This window comes from Diplotaxodon limnothrissa, linkage group LG3 (genome assembly GCF_057381915.1).
Source record: "Diplotaxodon limnothrissa isolate DT_005_m linkage group LG3, D_limnothrissa_male_GT1.1, whole genome shotgun sequence".
Classification (NCBI taxonomy): domain Eukaryota; kingdom Metazoa; phylum Chordata; class Actinopteri; order Cichliformes; family Cichlidae; genus Diplotaxodon; species Diplotaxodon limnothrissa.
The window spans coordinates 11,532,432-11,553,878 of record NC_140598.1 but is presented as its reverse complement, the minus strand read 5'-3'; the positions used below and the strand labels follow the sequence as shown (position 1 = coordinate 11,553,878).

Sequence of the window (21,447 nt, the reverse complement as noted above, 5' to 3'; positions counted from 1 at the left end):
AAAGATGTGGTTCTGATATGAAGGAACAGAAAGTAAATTGTTGCCATGGATACAGTGAGACAGACGCCTCAGACCCTTATTTTTTATTTCTTTGACTTTTTATTTTATTGATTCATTTCTTTATTTTTACATTTTAAAAGGTGTATTTGTCTGAATGAACTAATCCCCATTTCCCATGCTTTGTATCACTGGTCATACTGGGAACAGCCATAGAAAATGTTTGTAAAGAAGAAATCTTAAACATGAGCAGATTCTCAGGCGATTTCTGTTTCCTAACCATTGTTTCAGTGCACACGTCCCATCACTACATGTGTGTTAAAGATTCCTTTGGGATCAAAATAATCCACTGACAGTTATCAGTACAAACAGAATGCAAAAATCAAAAGTTCCGACTTCAGAGTTACTAAAACAGAGATCTGAGGAAAACTGGTTCTTCACACGACTTTTCATGTGTGAACAGTAGAGGTGGTTTCATTTTCACATGTAGGTGTTGCAGTGAGGATTGCAGGGAGACATTTGCTGAATAGCTGCAGCTCTGCTCCTGTAGACTGCCTCTGAATGTGTGTGTGGTAATAAAGTCACTTTAATTAAATGTCACCTGTGAGGGAAAACTTTGTGTTGACTGAAGAAAGTTCACTTCTCTTTCATTGCAGCTCCACTCTTATTTTGGATGCACTCATTTGTTTAATAAATGATTTCAATGATTTTGCCACACCTCTGCATTGTCAGGTCGGAGCATGTGTGCTTTTGATGAAATGCTGATATGATGACGCTTGATTGGGGAAAGATTTCCACAGGTGGTGTTGTTGGTCTCCTTCTTCGAGTTTTCTTGTTGCTGCCTCTCTCCTCGCCTCAGTTGCTGCAGCTGTATCATGTATGTTGTTATGTTACATACAAAGAGGAATTTGTGACATTAAAGAGTAAAGATTCTTATTCTTAAATGAAGATGAATACAGGTTTTGTGAAATAACTACTGAGTTCTGGTGCCGTCTCTGGATGCCTCGACGAATAAAAGAACCGGAGTAAAACTGATTTCGTAACAATTTATACCTATATTTCTGTATTTCTCTATTTATCTGAATATTTATTTATCATAACTGTTTCTACACTCACTTTATATGAGTGCTTGTTGTTTCTTGTATATTTGCTGCTATGACAACTCAGTTTCCCTCCTGGATTAATAAAGTTTCTCTGATTCTGAAATACAGTGAGCCATTATATTTGTAGTTTCTAACTAACAATATAAAGGCTCAGCAACCGATAGAGCCACAGCACGTCCCACTGGCAGCTGAAGGAACTTTTAAACAAAGGACTTTGTAATTGAAGCTTTATTTATACAGGTCGGCTCATTGAGACTCAATGTCTCATTTACAAGAGAGACCTGTTCCAGACAAACATATTAAAATTACAACAATAAAAGAAAAGTTTGTGTAATGTACTCAGTCACATTAAAAACGAGAACAAGTTCCCAGAGATGGTTTCACAAAAACATGTGTACGTCTTTTGAAGTCTGCAAGTGAAATCAACGGAGAGCCTTAAATCCTTCGGTTATGTTTTCCATGAAGACGGAGCAGAAAAGGAGAACGCCTTCTTCCCAAGCTCTGCATGAACTGATGGAACAGTGGATGTAATGATGTCCTGAGACTGCAGGCTGTGACTAAACTGTTTGCCTAACATGTACTCTGATAAATAGGAGGCAGTAACCCAGAAACAGATTGATAGATAAAATGATACTAATGGACCATCCTGTGTAAGACCAATGAGGACCAGTTAACCAGAGAACACAGAGTACAGTTGTGTGTTAAAGGTTTACAGACAGTTATAAATCTTAATGCCCCATGATGGACAAAATCCAACAGATGAAGAGAGCGAGCAGAGTCATTCATATAAATCATGTCACTGTAATCCAGGGCAGGTAAAAAAAAGGTGGCAGCAACAAGCTTTTTCCTGTGAAACATGATCTGTTCCTGGAAGAGAAGCCCAACTTCAGCCTCAGTGTCTTTATTAGATGTTCAATGTGTGGCTTATAGGAACGACTGTCATCAACCACAATACCGAGGTATGTGTACGAGGCCACAGTTTCAATAGAAATACTTTGAGCAGATACAGGAGAAGGAAATAAAGCCGGACCCTCTTTCTGTTTGTGAACAACATGACTTTGGTTTTTTCTACATTTAAAGCCAGTCTGAGCCAGCTGAGACTGAATACTATCAACAGCTGCTGTAATGGTTTGAAAACTATGTTGATGGTATAAAATGAACAGATGCATCTAGATTATGTGCCACACCGTTGACATAAGTATCCCAGGACAGAACCCTGTGCACTCGTTTAGTGACATTTAAAAAGCTGGAAGAGAGACCATTGAGCTGAACGCACTGCTGATGTCCAAAAGAACATTAGAGAAGCAGCCAGCTGCTCGGTCTGAAAGGCCTATTTCCAGTAATCTATGACATAAAATGCTGTGGTCAGCAGCTCAGCTCATAAACCAAGGGACTGGGAGCAGCTGCTGCTGAGTGTTGCTGGAGTTCCTGTGCTGTTAGATCCTCATCCTCTCCACGCAGCTTGGAAGTAGGTGAAGTTGTGCCAGAAGAGTTTTTGTTGTGGTCAACAGTGTCAAAGACTTTGATAGATCAATAAAAAGAGCTGCACAGTAGTTCTTTGCATCCAGCGCTTCATAGACGTCTTTGAGAACTTTTATCGAAGCAGTTCCAGTACTGTGCAGTTTCCTAAAACCAGACTGGAAGGGAGATAAAATCATATTTTCATCCAGATAACTTTGAAGTTGATTTACCAGCCTTCGAAGAACCTTGGATAAGACACAGAGTTTGGAAATTGGCCTGTAATTACTAACTGTTGAAGAATCACCAGCTTTCAGTGGGGGAGTACAGAGGCACACTTCCACATCTGTGGTAAAGCCTTCTGTTGTAGAGAAAGATTAAAAATATAAGACACTGGCTCAGCTATGATATTTGCAGCCAAGTGCAAGAAGGAAGGAGAACGATTGTGAGGACGAGTTTCTGGTGTTGGGGCTATTCAAAGCCTTACAAACCTCTTCTACTGTGACAGGTGTGAAGGAAAAGGTATCAGTAACCAGGAACTACGAGCAGAGTTGTGTGCAAGAGGTTTACCATCAGATACTGTGTTGAACAAAGAACAAGAAGCAACAAAATGTTTGTTAAAGCAACATTTCAGTTTTGTCTGACACAGGAGTGGAGTCGATATTTAAGTGAGGAGGAAGCTCTGAGGAGTCACAGCTGGCAGAGACACTTTATAGTTTGCCAAAACCTCCTACGGTCGTTTGGACTGTCAGTCGTTAAAGTAAAAAATAGTTACATTGGATCTTGATGATGGAGACAGTAATCCGATTACACAGCTAATGAAAACGTAGCCAATCAGCATCAGAGCCAGACTTCCTGCCCAGGCCTGGTTTCTCTCATGTAGGAGATCGGCCGGTACTGAACCAAACCAGGCCTGTCCCGACCTTTCACCCTGACCTGGCAAAAAGGGGCGTGTCTGTCCACAAAGTAGACACAACTCTCCTGTAAATGTTCCCAAACTGACATTGTCAGCCTGTTTAATACGACCCCAGTTCAAACTGATGCGGGCTCGGAGCGTGAGATTTTAGTGTTTCTCACAGCACCAACTATGCAGTGATCACTCAGGTCGTTGGCAACAACTGCAGATGTGGAAAACTTACGCAGCATATTAGTTAAAAAAAGGTCAATAAGAGCAGATTTATCTGGGTGTTTAGGATCAAGGCGTGTGAGGCTTTAAATAATTTGAGTCAGTTTTAAAAACAAGCAGCGTGCCTTAAAATCATCAGACACAGAAGAAAGCCAGTCCCAATGAAAATCATCCATCTGAAAGACGTCATTAAAATGCAGCTCAGATAAAAGTTGAACCAGAGACGGTGATGTGCTGGGGGAAGCAGGTGGAGGCTGATAGCAGCCAACAACAGTCTGATTTCCAAACAGATCAATAGTTAAGGCCAAGATTTCAAATGGCTGAGGTGCAGATGGAGAGAACAAGACTTGAGCAGCAAGACAGACCTTCACATAAACTTCCAGACCTCCGCCTTTTCTGGGACAGTCTGAGTGCTAAATGTTAAATCCATCAGTTGCTACGTTTTTATCCAGTAAAGATTTGGAAAGTCTCAGAGACAACAATGATACCAGCACCGCTTGAACAGGCCTAGATTCCAATCATATCCATGTTAGGAAGCACACGACGTGATGCACGTGTAACCCAGACAGTTTTTAACATCTGCTGGTGTTTCACATTCAGCCAGAGGCCCAGGGTTAGGTTGGATACCAGACAATAATAAAAGCATCGTTATTAGACTCTAGAGCTCGTTTATAGCTGACACCACATGTAGAGTTTAAGTTTACACAGAGACGATGACATTTTTCTAAAACCAGCAAACAATAAACAAGAAATGTAACAAGAGTTTCAGAAGAAGCTGTTTTACAGAGAAATGATTCCCTGAAGACAAAATTATTATTATCATCTTTATTTCTCCAGGTGAAAATTTAATTGAGATTAAAAATGTTGTTTTCAAGAGAGACCTGGCATCATGGCAGAAAGAGTCAGAAATACATCATAATTCAAACAAATACAAAATCGGAAAAACATCCTACATAAACTTCATAAAGTTTCATTAACAGACTTTGAACAATGGACTTCAAACTTCCCCCCAAAACAACAGAAACACATTTGAAGATAATGAATGACATTTATCCCTCTAAAGAAGGACTTAGACTACAATTTAATATGAATGAGAACATGTTCATAAATGGATGCAACCAAAGATTTCATCAATCCCTGATTTAGAAACAACAGAACATTTGGTTTGATTTCACAAGATAAGAATGACGACTGAGTTGGAAGATTGTTTTATGTTTAGTAAAATCTTTCATACATAAAGTCGGATTACAAAATCATCCCCTAAGTTTGTTGTTTTATTCAAGGAACTGAAATTATAGAGAAAATCTGTGAAATGACTTAAAGAAAACAAACCACAAAAACTCTATGATATTCTAAACCCCCTGGTTTAGGTCGGCAAAACTTTCCTAGATCCGCCCCTGCACAGTTACCAGCTGTCAGCTACTTAGAAAAGGATCCTGGTGTTATTTGTCTCTCAGAAACAGTTCATAACTTCCCATCAACTCATTCATGTCACCTGAAAGGTAAACCGGTTTCTCCATCACCTGTTCAGCTCTGATGATCCAGTAAGGACATCTCCTGGTTTCATCTTCATGTTTCCCTCTCACCACATATACAAACCGACATCATGACCAGCAGCTTTACAGCTGTGGCTCCAGCAAACATCAGCTGATACTAGAAATTAATGTTAAATAAATTCTAACAACAGCTGATCAAGCTTAAACGTGCTGCTGTTGTTTAGCGCGACATCCGCTGGTTTCCTCTTTCTGGCGCAAAGTGGGCGATAAACAAACAAGAGAGAAAAGCCGATCAGCTGATCATTGATCAGTTTCATGATTGAAGTAGCAACAGGAGAGAGAGGGGAGAGAATGACAGTGTAAAGACACAGAATAAATCCAGCTTTGTTCAAGTTCACTATCAGTAACATCATAGCACCACCCAGCTGCATAGAAACTCCGTCATGCTAGCTAGTAGCAGTACGAGTTATTGTAACTGATGGGTTTGTAGCATAAACCTATTCGCTGGAACGTTGAAGGCAATATAATTACACCGCAAAGCAAGACACGAAGTAGGCAAGCTTCATGTTACTCGTGCACGGGAGAGAACCGGACAAACGCCGTTCCTTCGCTTGGCCCCAGTTGCTCTCGTCCGTTCTCCCGTATCAGTCCTTTTATTGAGGTTACATGAATATGCATAGGTTCATTAACATATGACGTCTACATACACAAAGAGTACCTTGTGTGTGTGTGTGTGTGTGTGTGTGTGTGTGTGTGTGTGTGTGTGTGTGTGTGTGTGTGTTACTGCTGATCAAAGGGTCATAAAAGCACACAAGCAAACATCCTTGGTCAGGAAGAGGGTAGACCCCCCCTCATCCTAGATAACACAGTAAGGAAGTCTAGCAGTTCATTTATACACAAAAAGCACTTAAACTAAAACAAATGTAACAACGTTAATCCTACCATAACAATTAAACAAGGTACGAACTTTCCCATGCTCCCAGTGTGGAATGCACACCAGGCCTCTGTAGCCTGTTAAAGATCACACAACTTATCACTACACAATTGATTATACACTTCTAAGCATCTATGGTTAAATATTTCTAAGCATAAATGAGTAAATGTTTCTAAGCATAAATGACAATCAACAATACAACTCTATCATTCCCCCCTTTTCGACATTTATGCTAGAAAAGTTCCCAGTTATGAATACCTCATGTCTGACAGCTTTAAGGCAAACATTGTTATATTCAGCATATGTCAAATCACCCTAAATTACTGAAAAAGTACACAGTTTAACAAATGTATTAGCAGTTATCCCATTCCTCATTGATCTCATCTCATGGCAACTGCATCCTATAAGCAACCAAAGAAATTGTTGATTTAATAGTGAAAATAAAAAAGTAACATTTTCAAAAACATCTCAGCTTGGTAATGCTTCCTCCAGGTGTGCAAATCACATGTCTCTCTGTAGAGTTGTTTGAGTTCTGCAAGGCGTCATGAATGTCTCTTCCAGTTGTTTCCATCATTGTCCATAGGACCAGAGTCCAAATGTATGTAGAATAAACATTCAAACATACCAGTTGGTTTTGTTGTTTGTCAACATGGGTCTCAGCTATTTCCAAAGCTGCAGACCTCTCAGCACTCTAGTTTTATGGCCTCCACCAACCCCCATCACCTCATTCAAGCCTTCGTCCTGTGAGGGGGATATTTATGACTCCTTCATTGTCCACGCTCTGCAGAGAAACATCTCTGTGGAAAGGGTGCTGGGTTGTCTTACTGCTGTTATGATCCCAGCAGTTCATAGGAAACTGCTGTCATCACCACCATAGCTTCTGGTTCCTGTGCTTTCACAGAATCATGATGTCATCCTCGAACTCCTTCTGCGCTGTCGATGGAGCTTGGCACGCTCCTCATCCCTCGAGTTTTCATGTTCCAACGCTGCTGAAGGTTTAAGGCAGAGCACGTCGTACACCTTAGTTGTCTTCCTCAGCGTCAATATTGAATCTTTCATTTTATTTAAAATCTTGCTGTGGGACGTCTCCTCTTGATCTCCTGGAAGCTTAGTAGCACAGCTCTCTGTGTCCTGTCTGCTGTGCTGAAGATGATCTCTGATCCTCCTGAAGTCTCTCTCCCATCTTGTGGACGATCCTCTCCTCTATTTTGCAGGCAGTTTCATGGTCCTTGCTGTGGCTCCAAGGTCTGATTTCATGATGGGCCCCAACCAGCTTGATCTTTGACCTCAACCACTGCCTGGGCTATGCCTGGAATGTTTCTGCTTCTCACTGGGCCTCTGAAGATTTCCCAGGAGATTACTGCTGCACCTGTATTTTAGAAAAACTTCTATTTGGAGAGCATGTCAACAATCATCAAACCACATTCTTTAGTTCAGTGAACTTATAGACCATCAAAGCCTCATCTGAACATGGATGCACCACTTGCATAGATTTAATACTTGTAAATACAGCTAATCACACAAATCACTCCAACAATAATAGTAAACATTGTTTAATATTAATTCTGGACTCCACCTCTTGACGCATTTTCACGCTCATGCGTCAACTCACCAAACCTGGATCCCTGTCTTAAAAACTGGCTCCACCAGGAGCCTGCATACACAAGATCTGGAAATAAAATCAAACTTCACACGTATAAACAATTATATCAAAAGAGTAACAAGCATTCAGCACGGGCAAGACAAGTGTCATGTGCATGTTTTCTCAAATCATTAAATCACTATTATTACCATAATTCGCCTCAAACATGGATCATCCCATGTGCTCAGTTAACATTAACGTAATCGGTGACTTCTCTTAAGCAAAGTCACTCCACTCACATATTATTATTATTATTATGGGCTCAAAGTGGCCAGCAAAGAGCCCACAATAAACTATTCCATAAACACGCAATGTCACTTGTCCGTTTCAGCTGAATCTTCCACATGCAGTCCCAGAAAAAACAAACATAAGCAATACACATTGACTGTGGTCAGACGGAGGTCAGACACAGGTCAACAGGTTCCAGAGGTGCCATAAAAACACCATAAAGTCAACCCTAGCTGTGGAAAGAATGTCAGTCACATGTAAACCCAAAAATCCTATAGTAAAAAAAACCATTAACTAATCCTCTTATAAACCACATAATCAAACACATAAAAAACTGTAATGCTGTAGAAAACTGTAATGCTGTAGAAAAGAAAATACAAATGTTAGCGCTGCGCAGATGTATACAATTTCTCACAGTGACCTCTGAGCAACACAAAATAGGGAATAGCACCCTTAGTAAATGCACAGACAGAGAAAGTGGCATTTCACAGGTTAAATCATCATGCACCCTCGAATGTTGCTGTCATCTTACTGCTCCTGTAACAAAAAACACATATAGATTCATCCACCCTTTGTCCTGTCTAGGTGGAGATTAACTTTGAGTCGTGATGAAGTCTTGTCAGCTTTCACCAGTCGGTCAGTCAGTTTGTTTGTTTTTATTTCCATTCATTCATTCACTCATTCATTCTTTCTTTGTTTGTTTCTTTGTTTGCTGATAGTGGAACCTGTAGTCGCATTTTAGTTTCCACTTCCAGCAAAATGACGTCATCTCAAAAAAGAAAAAAGAACTTTAGATAGGATTACATCGCTGAATCCAGTTTTAGGCTGGGACACTTATAAGTGGCCTTCTCCAAAACCCAATTTAATGTGGAGAAGACTCACTTGTCACAATTTTCTCGACGACGTGTAGCACTTTTAATTCCCGACGTGTGGATCTGCTTAAAGAAAAGAAAATAGACAAACAAAATCAGTGCCTGTTTAAAAGATAAAAATGGAAAATAACAAATTATCAAACCAAACTTTCAGTGCACTGTAAAAGTATCAAAATAAAAAGGCCTTGTTAAGTTATGACACAAACTCCTCATCAGCTTCACACAGAAGAAGAATCATCAGCTAGATTCACTCCAAACCAACCATCAGCTGCACAACACACACATAAGCCTAATGTGTCTTATTAGCTATGAGTTTAATCACCAGGTCTGTGCTCTTCACTCATCTAAATCACAGATCTATTTTATTCAATTTTCCTTTTCCCTTCATCATAAAACATGTGACATGCTGTCATGCACTTCATAAAAAAAAGTTTGTTCTGACGTATTCAGAGTTGTATATCTAAATACAGAATTCACTCGCACATCAAAGCAGGAACTCAGTGTTTTAGAGTTTCCACTCAAACACATCTCATTCACTCGTGCTAGAATTCAGTCACCTTTCATTAATCTAAAACCGATCAACTAATTTGCATATCAGCTATTAACCCACTAAGTTGACAGGACAACAGGAAAGCATGTTCAAAATATTATCACAAAAGACAATTTCCCTCATACAGTAAATTACTTGTGCTGCATCAATCAAGCAGGAAGCTTCTCCCAATTTACCATTTTAACACTAAATTTATTGCCTGATCACTGATTTATCAAACCAGGATTTTTTTTTCCCACAAAAGTTAAATTGTTGTCCTGCAACTTGGAGAGTCAATTTTTTTTAGGATAAATTCAGTATTTGATAACAAGTGTCTGCTAAATTGACACTATTTTAACACTCATGAAAGATAACAAACTAATTTTCATTGCATGTGTGTGGAGCTGTATATCCAGCAGAGCATGCAATGTGCTATGAGTTTCACTGGTCTTTACATCACACGAGGTGACTTGGACAAGATAATAAACAGACTCACACACTTAAAATGTTGTCTAATCTTCATAAGCTATTTTGTGTTTGGAATTGTTAGTAGGGTTAATATATGTTCTGTTTTTATGTATCCTTTCATGTACCTTCCCCCTTTCTTCTGAAACAGGTTACCATCGGCAACCACACTGTGTGTTGTTAACCCCTTCTACAAATACCCTCTTTTAATGAGTAACACTTTGTGTATGGTCTTGTGTTATCTCTGGTGGATATTAGCTGCATGTGTGGTGTCACCTTTCCATTTTCTAACAGTACACTTGCATACCTCAGTGCTTGTCCTCTTCCTCCTTTTGTGGTGGTCTGGACACTGTGTCAATCCTCCACTTCCAGGCAGTCGCTTGTCTCCCCGAATTCCTTAACCTAATTTGATTGCCCACACTAAAACAGCAGCCTCAGCCCTCTTCTGCTCCTCTCCTTCTCTCCCACTTTTCAGTCCAATGGCAGTCAGCTTTTTTTTTTTCCCAGCTTTGTCCCGTGTCTCTCTTTGTCCCACTGTCTCTTTCATTGCCATCTCACTCCAAACATGGCAAATGTCAAACTCAGACAGTCTTCTCAAAAGTCCTTCACACACAGTGAGGTTGCAGCTGGCTGGAAACGCATCTCCATCCATCCAATCTAGATGGTGGTTCTTCTCTTTCTGATGCCGTTTGCCCACAGTGCTGCTGGACCTCTCTGCTCAGATTGTCTCTTGGACTCCTGTCCACTGTTAAATGTTCATGCTCGTGCTTCTGAAACTGCACTCGGTGTCTTCAGGGAGAGATTCGTTTCCTTGGAGCTTGCTTGTTCAGGATGAGGACGGGAAGCTGCAAAACAATTCAGCCAAAAATTCTGGCTGAGTGTTTCTAATTTTTCTAATGATTTCAACCTATAATTTTCTTACGACTGCTACCCGTGTAGGATTGATCCAGGTCCGTTCCCCACCTGTAAACGACAGACTGAGAGACTTTCATTATTATCATCACTGCTTAATATCACACATCTCTCTCTGTCTGTGTTTGTGTGAACAATCCTTTCTTAAAAGCAGAAAATGACATTGTAGTTGTTTTTCGGCTGATCAACACAAAACCTTTTTCCTATGATTATTTTTCTTTGTCTACAATGTAATTTGTCTCTTTTTCACTCTTTTTTTTTTTCTTCACAATAGCTGGTGGTCTGCAAAATCACTGCTCTCACTCACAATCAAAGGCAATTACTTTTGCACAGTGCACAAAAACACTGTGATGTCAGACACATTCACACTCACTTTTTCATCTGCATAAATAAATCATATGGCTGGAGATATGTGCCATGGTGATCCATAAGCATGATCACCAGTTTATTTAATTATTTTTAATCCAACAAAACAAATAAACAAAAACATGATGCTGATGCTACACACACACACACACACACACACGAGTCAAGGTGCAGAAAAACTGCTCATGGAAACGCTGCACACTCTCTGTTTCCCTCTCTTTGAGTAGTTCTCAGACAGCTCTTGATCTGATAATGTGTAGCTTGCTCATCAGCTCAAAAAACAAAAACAAAACTGCAACGCGACATCACACAGTAGTTGCATGCTCTGCCCACAGTGGCAAAGTCTTACACTTACATATTCAACACAGCTTCTCCATCATGTATTTTTAGATGTTTCATACAGGGTTGAGCATATTAGTTGTTTTCACAGATGTGCTCTATATCTCAACAATGGCTCATAATAAGACGACCGTCTTCCACACAGGTCAAGTGCCTCTATGCACTTCATGAGTTTAAATATTTACCTATATCACTTCTCCTCACATGTCATTGTACTGAATTTAAGCAACCACAAGTTTAATGTAGGTTACTTTTAACAACTATCCACCTCAATGGTTTGGCACACAGGCTGTTAACATTTTGTGTCAGGAAGGGGTGGGGGGAAAGCCACCCACCAGAGCACAGCTGCTGATGTGGGCTGGCCTTTTCCACACACTCTTCAAGGCTGGTGTGTTTTCTGAAAACTTCTAACATTTGAATCTCTTCCATTTATAAGCCTGCGATTAACCGCACGGCTCAGGTCCGCGTGAAACCCGCGCGACCGCATTCGCGTGCACCCACGCAGCTGTGGAGCCTTCGCTCTCTCTCTTTTATACATAAATACTTTGTGCTGCCAGGAGCAAAGTCCAGCACAAACGTCTTTCTCCCTCTAACTCACTCTTGGTTGCTTAGAAACCCATAATAACAACAACAACTGCTGACGTCACACACCACGCGTTCTGCTCCGCACACACTCACACACAACAACAACAACGAGACGACGACGAAAATGACAATAACACAAAATAGGCCTACTCCGGACTCACACCGGACCGCTCGGGACCTTGACCCAGCTGTGGGACGCTCACCCACTCGCGCGACAAAACCCAATGAAGGGACGCTCGGGACACACACCCAGGGCGATTTCAAAACCGGACACACACCGGACGCTTGGGACCCTTGGGCGATTTAACCAAAACTTCTTTTTCGGGACACTAACCCAGTTATCGCTCCACAAAGCAGCGAACTTCTCAACGCCTCACAAAATGGCGGAGACTGCACAACGACACGGTTATAGAGTCGGCCTCTTTAAACTTACTTGGCGTTGCTTAGCGTGTAATATCAGCCTGAATCCCGCCGATCGCCATTCATCGAGGAGAAGGACAGACAGCGAATCCACAGGAACTTCCTGGCTGACGTCAGTCTTTCAGCGTGTCCCTCCTCCCCTCGGTGAATGCGATTCCAGGGCTCCGGCATCGAAGGACCAATTAATGATGGGTTTGTAGCATAAACCTATTCGCTGGAACGTTGAAGGCAATATAATTACACCGCAAAGCAAGACACGAAGTAGGCAAGCTTCATGTTACTCGTGCACGGGAGAGAACCGGACAAACGCCGTTCCTTCGCTTGGCCCCAGTTGCTCTCGTCCGTTCTCCCGTATCAGTCCTTTTATTGAGGTTACATGAATATGCATAGGTTCATTAACATATGACGTCTACATACACAAAGAGTACCTTGTGTGTGTGTGTGTGTGTGTGTGTGTGTGTGTGTGTGTGTGTGTGTGTGTGTGTGTGTGTGTTACTGCTGATCAAAGGGTCATAAAAGCACACAAGCAAACATCCTTGGTCAGGAAGAGGGTAGACCCCCCCTCATCCTAGATAACACAGTAAGGAAGTCTAGCAGTTCATTTATACACAAAAAGCACTTAAACTAAAACAAATGTAACAACGTTAATCCTACCATAACAATTAAACAAGGTACGAACTTTCCCATGCTCCCAGTGTGGAATGCACACCAGGCCTCTGTAGCCTGTTAAAGATCACACAACTTATCACTACACAATTGATTATACACTTCTAAGCATCTATGGTTAAATATTTCTAAGCATAAATGAGTAAATGTTTCTAAGCATAAATGACAATCAACAATACAACTCTATCATTAACTGACTGTAAAAAGTCAGCACAAGGAAAATAAACTCCACCAAACTTGGTTTATATCTGACCCAGATAGACTGCAGGTCATAACTGGCCGCCTCGGGTCTCTGCTCCTCCTGGGTTGCCGACCCCTGCTCTAAAGCATCTGATTTGGATTCCTGAGATCAAATATATTTTCCTTTGGGTTTGTTTTCTTCCCATTTGTGGCTTTAATGTAGTGTTACATCCTGTTTGTTTGCTTCCATCTGTATACATATCCAGATTCACTGTTATGTTTCTATTCTTACATTGCTGTGTGATCACTGTTCCCTCTGCTGACTGATGTGACCTTTTGTATCTTACACTGATACTTGTCATATTTGTATCTGCGCCTAAAAGATAAAAAGTTTTCCATGCTAAAACACAGCTCCACCTCCTGCAGTTCTCCCTCTGAACCACTAAATGTCTCTGTTATCTAAATGAAGACGTGCAGCACAGCAACCACAGCAGCGCTCAGATCACACGTGTCCTGTTATTATGTATAAAAGCATGAAACAGGTGAGACAGGTGGGATCAATATTAATGTTGTGGAAATATATGAAAAAGCAACAGAAGAGTGAAAACATTTCGTGTTTCTAGAAAGATCTTTCAGCTCACAGCTGCTCACAGACTGTATTTACAAGTGACAAACTGCAACTCTACGGTACATCTACAGTATATATCAAATATATTCTGTATTCAAATCTATTGAGTGATGTTTGAAAGTCTTTCCAGGTGAGTTTGATCCAGGAGGGTCTGAAGCCAGAGTCAGACAGAGACTGTGCAGAGACTGTAGAAGGACAGAGCAGCAGCAGAGCAGTCCAGATACACTGATGATCCTCTGTCAGATCCAGAGGGACACGCAGGGATGATGCTGGACTCTACATTGTGTCTGACAGTGGAGCTGTTCTCAGAGCAGTTCACTCTGCAGCACTGACAGTCATCTGCACTTCTTCTCATTCCTCTGTCAGTCACTGCTGGATGAAGCTCTCCTCTCCACCTCCCAGTAACATGGCCCAGTCAGAGCGTCTCTACACACAAGCTGCTGCTGCTTCAACCTCTCTGGATCATCAGGACACAGCTCCTCCTCTCTCAGCACACACACCGTCCTGTTTACCATCATCTGCTCCACCTGCAGAGAGAAGAAGGAAGAGCAGAGGAGATAAACGAGTGTTTCCAGAGACTCTTCATCAGCTGTCAGTCAGTGATGCAGCACATCCAGTATAAAGAGCAGCAGGGGCTTCAGTGCTGGGACTGTACTAGGACTCATTGTTGCTTCACTTTTTCTAATCTTTGGATTTTTATTGAAGTTGATGAAAATGTTTTTCCCTCCTAGTTTGAGTTTGGACTTTCATTCATTAGAAGAACCTTGGTGTGTCCACTCTGAGCTCTGTAGGAACCCCAACAACAAGCCCAACAATCCAGATGGACGGTTCCAGCTGTTAACTGGAGGAACTCCATCCAAACATCTGCTCTCACTAAATTCTTCCTCACCTACAGACTGTGTTCTTCACTGCTTTAAACTTGGAAATGAATGCAGTCATTGGTCTGCGTGCTGCTTTGTTCAGAGAGCTGATTGGCTGTTGACAGTGTTTGATCAGAGCGTGTCAGCTGTTACTATGGTGACCATAAAGGTCAGAAACAGGAAGTGTTTGTGTCCAATCCTGAAGCCTGTCACCATTCTCCTCTCACAGCTTCACTGAGAAGTTGCAGCTTTACAGGAAACACTGGATCTTTGTTTCATACTGACTGTGTTTAGTACAATACTGCTGACAGCACCACCCACTCACTCCATCACTCTACTTACACCAGAGTCTCCAGTCTGTAGTCTGGACTCTGCTGAAGATCAGACAGTTGCTACACATCTGGATCCTTCAGGTTGTTTCCCCACAGCTCCAGCTCTATCAGATGGGAGGGGTTGGACTTCAGTGCTGCTGCCAGATAATCACAGCTGATCTCTGACAAACCACAGCTCATCAATCTGTATAAAGAATGAAAGATGTAAGTTTATTAGACAAAGTGTGAGCTTGAAATCATTCAGTGTTTCATCATCTGTTCAGAGCTGAAGAAAGTTCAGAATGTAGAAGTTTAGAAAATGGAAACGCCGAACAGCTGAAGCCAACAGGAAGCAGCTTCAAACAGGAAACTGTGCAGAGTTTCAGACTATATGTCCTGATGCAGCCAGTTGAATTTTGGAGATTTGAATCTCTGTTCTGTGACTAAGTCCTTGAATCATTTCTTCCAGTTGGTCCAACAAGACAGACTAAGTATTGGACATGTGTTGTGGCTCCATTAGGGGAGCTTCTAAATGTGATGTGATGGCCCCTCTGGGTCCGTCAGGTCACAGCACTGAAGAGAGCTCAAACTGGGCACACAGTTGTTCCAGTCTGGACCAAAGACTCTATACTGGGACTGAGGGACTGCTTTGACTGCACCCACTGGGACTTTTTAAAGGCTCATGTTCTCACTTAGATCATCGATTTCTACTTACATTTCTTTCTGGGAAAAATGGGGATTACTTTTGAAACAGGAAGTATTTTCCCCAATAAGCAGCCCTGGATTAGTAAATCACTCCAACATGTTCTCAGGCAGAAGAAGCTGTCTTGTTATGAGGGAGAGAAGAAAAAGATTGAGGCACAAAAACTTGTTGAAAGAGAGATAAAGCAGCTAAAATCAGGTGTAAAAGTAAAGCAGAGGATGAGCTGAATAAATGACACTCAAGGCTGGCTTGGAAAGGAATGAAGTCCATGGTGGGGATGCAGAACAAGGAGCAAAGATGAATGTGATGCTGAATCAGCAGAAGACTTGGACTCATTGGATTCCAGCTTTGATATCATTGATTTCAATGAAGAGCTTTGTGATTGTAGCAAAGGGCTGGTAGCTCTGAGAGTCCCACTGATGAGGTGTTTGTGTGGAAATCTCTTAGTGGGACCAAAGAGAGAAAAAGCCCTGGTCCTGATGCTGTGGGAGGGGAATGATTGAAGTGTGCTGTGAGGAACTGACTGGGAGATTTTCACACATTTTCCAGTCCTCCTTGGAACAACAGGAAGTTCCCAGCATATGGAAACAAAGGTTAAGTGTCCTATGGCACTCAGTGATGATGGTGCTGTGGCCCCACCACCTCCACCTCTTTGTAAAGGAACTAACTGTAATCTGAAGCTTCAAGTGGAACTAAGACTTCCTCCACTAGGTGGCAGTGTCTGATGAGAAAGTGTTAGTGGAGCTGGCCTGGAGTCAAAAACAGGAAGATGCAGGATTTGGGCTGAAATGGGGAAAAGTGGTTCGCACTAGTGCCTTAAAGCAAGAAGGTTGTAGGTTGAAGCTTGTTGGCCTTTCTGTGGAGGTTGGATGTTCTCCCACAGTCCAATGAAATGCTGCTTAGGTTCATTGGTGCTTCTAAATTGGCTGTAGGTGTGGATGTGAGAGAGTGCTTCTCTGTCTCTCTCTGCTGGCCCTGTGATGGACTGCTCACCTGTGCAGGTGGACCACGCCTCTTGCCCTATGACAGCTAGAGCACAGGCTCCAGCCCTGTGAGCCTAACTGAAAGTTAGCAAAAATGATCCATAGATGGCCTGAAATTCCCCAGTTAGCAGTTTGGTAGATAGCTATGACCTGCTAATCCCATCCAGCAGCTGTATTCTACCTGTAAGCTGATCCCTGCTGAGCCAAAGCACTTTTTCATATACAAATTACAACCTTTAATAGAAACCTATTGGTCAGCATCTTATTAGCCTGCTGTTAGCTTCATTCCACAGAAAACTGAGAGAAACTAACAGAGTTGATAAAGAATAAAGAGAAATGTGCTGATTTAAAGCCTTTGAAGTGCTTCAGATGATCTCTGTCCACTTCTGTCCACTCATTCATTCATGTAAGCTTTCTAATGCAGCTTTGATCTTCACAGTCTGCTTCATGAAACTCATTCTAACCCTGAATGTCAGAGTGTTCCTCCTTCTCTTTCCCATCATTCATGCTGGCAGTGGAGGAGATTTGGATGTTGGACTGTGTTTTGGATGATGTGTGTATGTTTGTGTTGGACTGCTGTCTGTAAAGCAAACGCACATTTTGCTTTGGATTTCAGTGTCAGACAGACTTTAAGGTGGAATGAAGAGTTTGAGAGTTTCATAGTGAATTATCCAGTGGAGGATTTTTCTTCTTCTTTGAAGGTTTGAAATGTGAACATTGTTCTGCTGCAGTCAATGGACTAAACCAGAGAAGAAGAAAACAGACTTTCCCATGAAGATCCTCAGTGTGGATCAGTATAATATCAGCCTGATGTCTGCAGTTTAGTGTCAGCACAACTTTCACATCATATTCATCTCAGCACAACTAAAACATGCTGACTGACCTCAGAGTTTCAAGTCCACATCCTGGACTCTCCAGGAAACCACACAGATGCTTCACTCCTGAATCCTGCAGCTTGTCGTTGATGCCCAGGTCCAGCTCTCTCAGATGGGAGGGGTTGGACTTCAGTGCTGCTGCCAGATAATCACAGCTGATCTCTGACAAACCACAGCCCCACAATCTGTATAAAGAATGAAAGATGTAAGTTTATTAGACAAAGTGTGAGCTTGAAATCATTCAGTGTTTCATCATCTGTTCAGAGCTGAAGAAGGTTCAGAATGTAGAAGTTTAGAAAATGGAAACTCCAAACAGCTGAAGCCAACAGGAAGCAGCTTCAAACAAACACAACAAGAGAAAAAACTCTGAATGTTTCAAATTAAAGTCGTACATTTATCATAAAAACAGGACAAAGACTTGAAAAAGTCGTGTTTTTCCTTCCAGGAACCACAAGGCTTCACTTTTAAAGGTGAAGTGTGAAAGAAATGGACATATTTGAAGTCCAACACCTTTTTCCAGTCACATTATTAAAGCAGACAAACTACAAGCTCATTTTCATTCCAACAAGTCATCTTCTGACCTGGACTAACAACACTGGTCTCTATGTGCAGCTGGCTGTGAGACCAGTGCTCAGGGAGCGTCTACAAAGTGCAACACTGAAAGAACATCACACACTCATTTGCTTCCAGCACTTTCACACAAACATCTACTGTCATTATTGTCACCAAACTCTGTGGATCCTTTATTGCAAATTCAAATGGGATCAAATGGTCAGACAAAAGAGGGTTATGAGGAAATATGATGAAATGTTGTGTATTAGCAGCAAGTTATTGAATCATTTTCCTCAGAAACCAAACAAAATGATTGACAAACATGTTTTTACAAACTTAGTGTTGGACTTGGATCAGCAGGATAAGCTGATGTTTAAAGGCATTTGAGTCTCGCTGTATGAGAGTCCAGTTATTACTCAGTATTTATGGATGATGTTCTTTCAGTGTTGCACTTTGTAGACGCTCCCTGAGCCTCACAGCCAGCTGCACATGGACCAGCTGACATTACCCAGCATTAGAGGCGGCTGTAAAAAAATGGATTTTCCTATTTAAATGGTTTTAATTTGAATAAAGCGATGTTGATTCATTCAATCCTGAATCGATTTTTAATATAAATGTATTTTGCCAGAATCTCAGGTTAAAGCTCCCAAAAGTATTTCAACAACAAGCAAACAGATAAAACAGTAAATGAGAGCAGCTAAACACACAAAGATGGAAACACAGAGCGTGGATCGTTCACTCGACGGCACGTACACGGACACGCCGTCGGGGCTGAAAGTGGACAGCTCACAGATCCTGAAGCTGCAGGTTTCATCTGTCTCCAACCAAAACTGACTGAACCAGCAGCAGAAGAAGATCCAAACTACGCTTTACGTTTGATGAACATCGTCATGAATTCTCTCTGACTTTGACGTTTACTTCCTGCACAGCTCTCTCTCTCTCTCAGTGTACTTCAAGAACAGTTTACCTTCAAAAATCTGTTTCCTGCATTATTCACTGCTTATTACGCACCAGTCTGCTGTTGTGTTCACTGCTGTCGGCCTCCGAAAACAAAGCCTCATTTCTGCTGTTCAATACTGAAGAAATTTAAACCTTTTAAAATGATGACAGATTACAAACTCTCAGCTGTGTCTGTAATCAAACCTCTGTAACTTTGCTTCACTTCAGCAGCATCAGCTCATGTTCACATGTTGATTCATGGTTTGCTTCAGTTTTTGATGGACTGCAGAATATTTTGAAGGTTATCTGCTATAAAAAGCCAGAACAGGAAAATCTGCTTCATGTGTTTCTGTTTGATCCTCAGTGACTTTGACACAAAGGCCTCTGCTGTGATGATCACACCTCTGATCAAGTCTCACAGTGTCAGCTTGTTTTTATACATATGGATATGTGCTGATAAATGATCAGAATTATAATATTTCCCACTGTCTGCTGTGTGCCGTGACCTTTGACCTGCTAAAGACAGTCAGCTGTGGATTATTCATTGTTGTGTCTGATACTTAGGACTGTGAGGAGGAACACTACACAGTTAATCAGGGTCCCCTCTCTCTGAATCAGGAAAGGTGGGCAGGCCGCGTGTGGGCCGCGGGCCATAGGCTGAGTCTCACTGTTTGAAATGTGAACATTGTTCTGCTGCAGTCAATGGACTAAACCAGAGAAGAAGAAAACAGACTTTACCATGAAGATCCTCAGTGTGGATCAGTATAATATCAGCCTGATGTCTGCAGTTTAGTGTCAGCACAACTTTCACATCATATTCATCTCAGCACAACTAAAACATGCTGACTGACCTCAGAGTTTCAAGTCCACATCCTGGACTCTCCAGGAAACCACACAGATGCTTCACTCCTGAATCCTGCAGCTTGTTGTTGTAGCTCAGGTCCAGCTCTCTCAGATGGGAGGGGTTGGACTTCAGTGCTGCTGCCAGATAATCACAGCTGATCTCTGACAAACCACAGCCCCTCAATCTGTATAAAGAATGAAAGATGTAAGTTTATTAGACAAAGTGTGAGCTTGAAATCATTCAGTGTTTCATCATCTGTTCAGAGCTGAAGAAGGTTCAAAATGTAGAAGTTTAGAAAATGGAAACTCCAAACAGCTGAAGCCAACAGGAAGCAGCTTCAAACAAACACAACAAGAGAAAAAACTCTGAATGTTTCACATTAAAGTCGTACATTTCTCATAAAAACAGGACAAAGACTTGAAAAAGTCGTGTTTTTCCTTCCAGGAACCACAAGGCTTCACTTTTAAAGGTGAAGTGTGTGTGTGTTTCTCAACAGGTGATCCAGGTGATCGATATATGCATTTTTTATTTTTTTTTTATATTATTATTCTTTTTTTCCTGCCCATTCTGTTGGTTTTTGTTTTTTGCCCTTCTCCCCCGTCCCTCTTCTCAGCTGTTTCTCTTTCCCTCTTTCTTTCTCTACTTCTTTCTCCAGTCAAGTCTGTCCCGTATACAGCAAGTGAAAATAAAATAAACAATAAATGGTGAATCAAATGGACCATTATGGCAAGGCTGGGATGGTCAATTTGGTAAAGTAAATCCGTTGGGCATCTTTCTTTGCCTTTAGACAATAATTCTGATGGCAAAAGAGCCAAACGGGACAGGCAAAAAAAAAAAAAAAAGGTGAAGTGTGAAAGAAATGGACATATTTGAAGTCCAACACCTTTTTCCAGTCACATTATTAAAGCAGACAAACTACAAGCTCATTTTCATTCCAACAAGTCATCTTCTGACCTGGACTAACAACACTGGTCTCTATGTGCAGCTGGCTGTGAGACCAGTGCTCAGGGAGCGTCTACAAAGTGCAACACTGAAAGAACATCACACACTAATTTGCTTCCATCATCCAACCTAAAGAGGAAACAGAGACGCCTCCCCTTCAAAGTAAAAGCTGCTCCTTTTGGACACAGTATCAAAGAAAGTCTACAGTATAACATAGAAAAGACAGAACAAAGTTTTGGTTGTTTTTAAATTGTGCAGAAATGAAACTACACTAAGCTCAATTATGTGACAGACATTTCATCCCATGTCAGTTTGGCCTCATCCTGGGCCGGATTATCCAGCACACACTCTGACCACAGGCCCAGGGGCCACGCACAGCTGGGCTCCATCCAAGAGACAGGAAACAAACCAACACAATAATAAAAAGCACCATGTGATCTTCTTACATCTTCAAGACAAACAGTAAAAACATGAGCATATTTGTTTCCTGAT

At 41.5% G+C, this 21,447-nt stretch overlaps 1 protein-coding gene across 1 annotated transcript in view; it reads right to left on the bottom strand.

Moving 5' to 3' along the window:
- Positions 1-21,447, bottom strand: part of LOC146634530 (protein NLRC3-like) — an 80,005-nt gene that overhangs the window by 34,024 nt on the left and 24,534 nt on the right. The gene's annotated exons all lie outside the window — the stretch shown is intronic.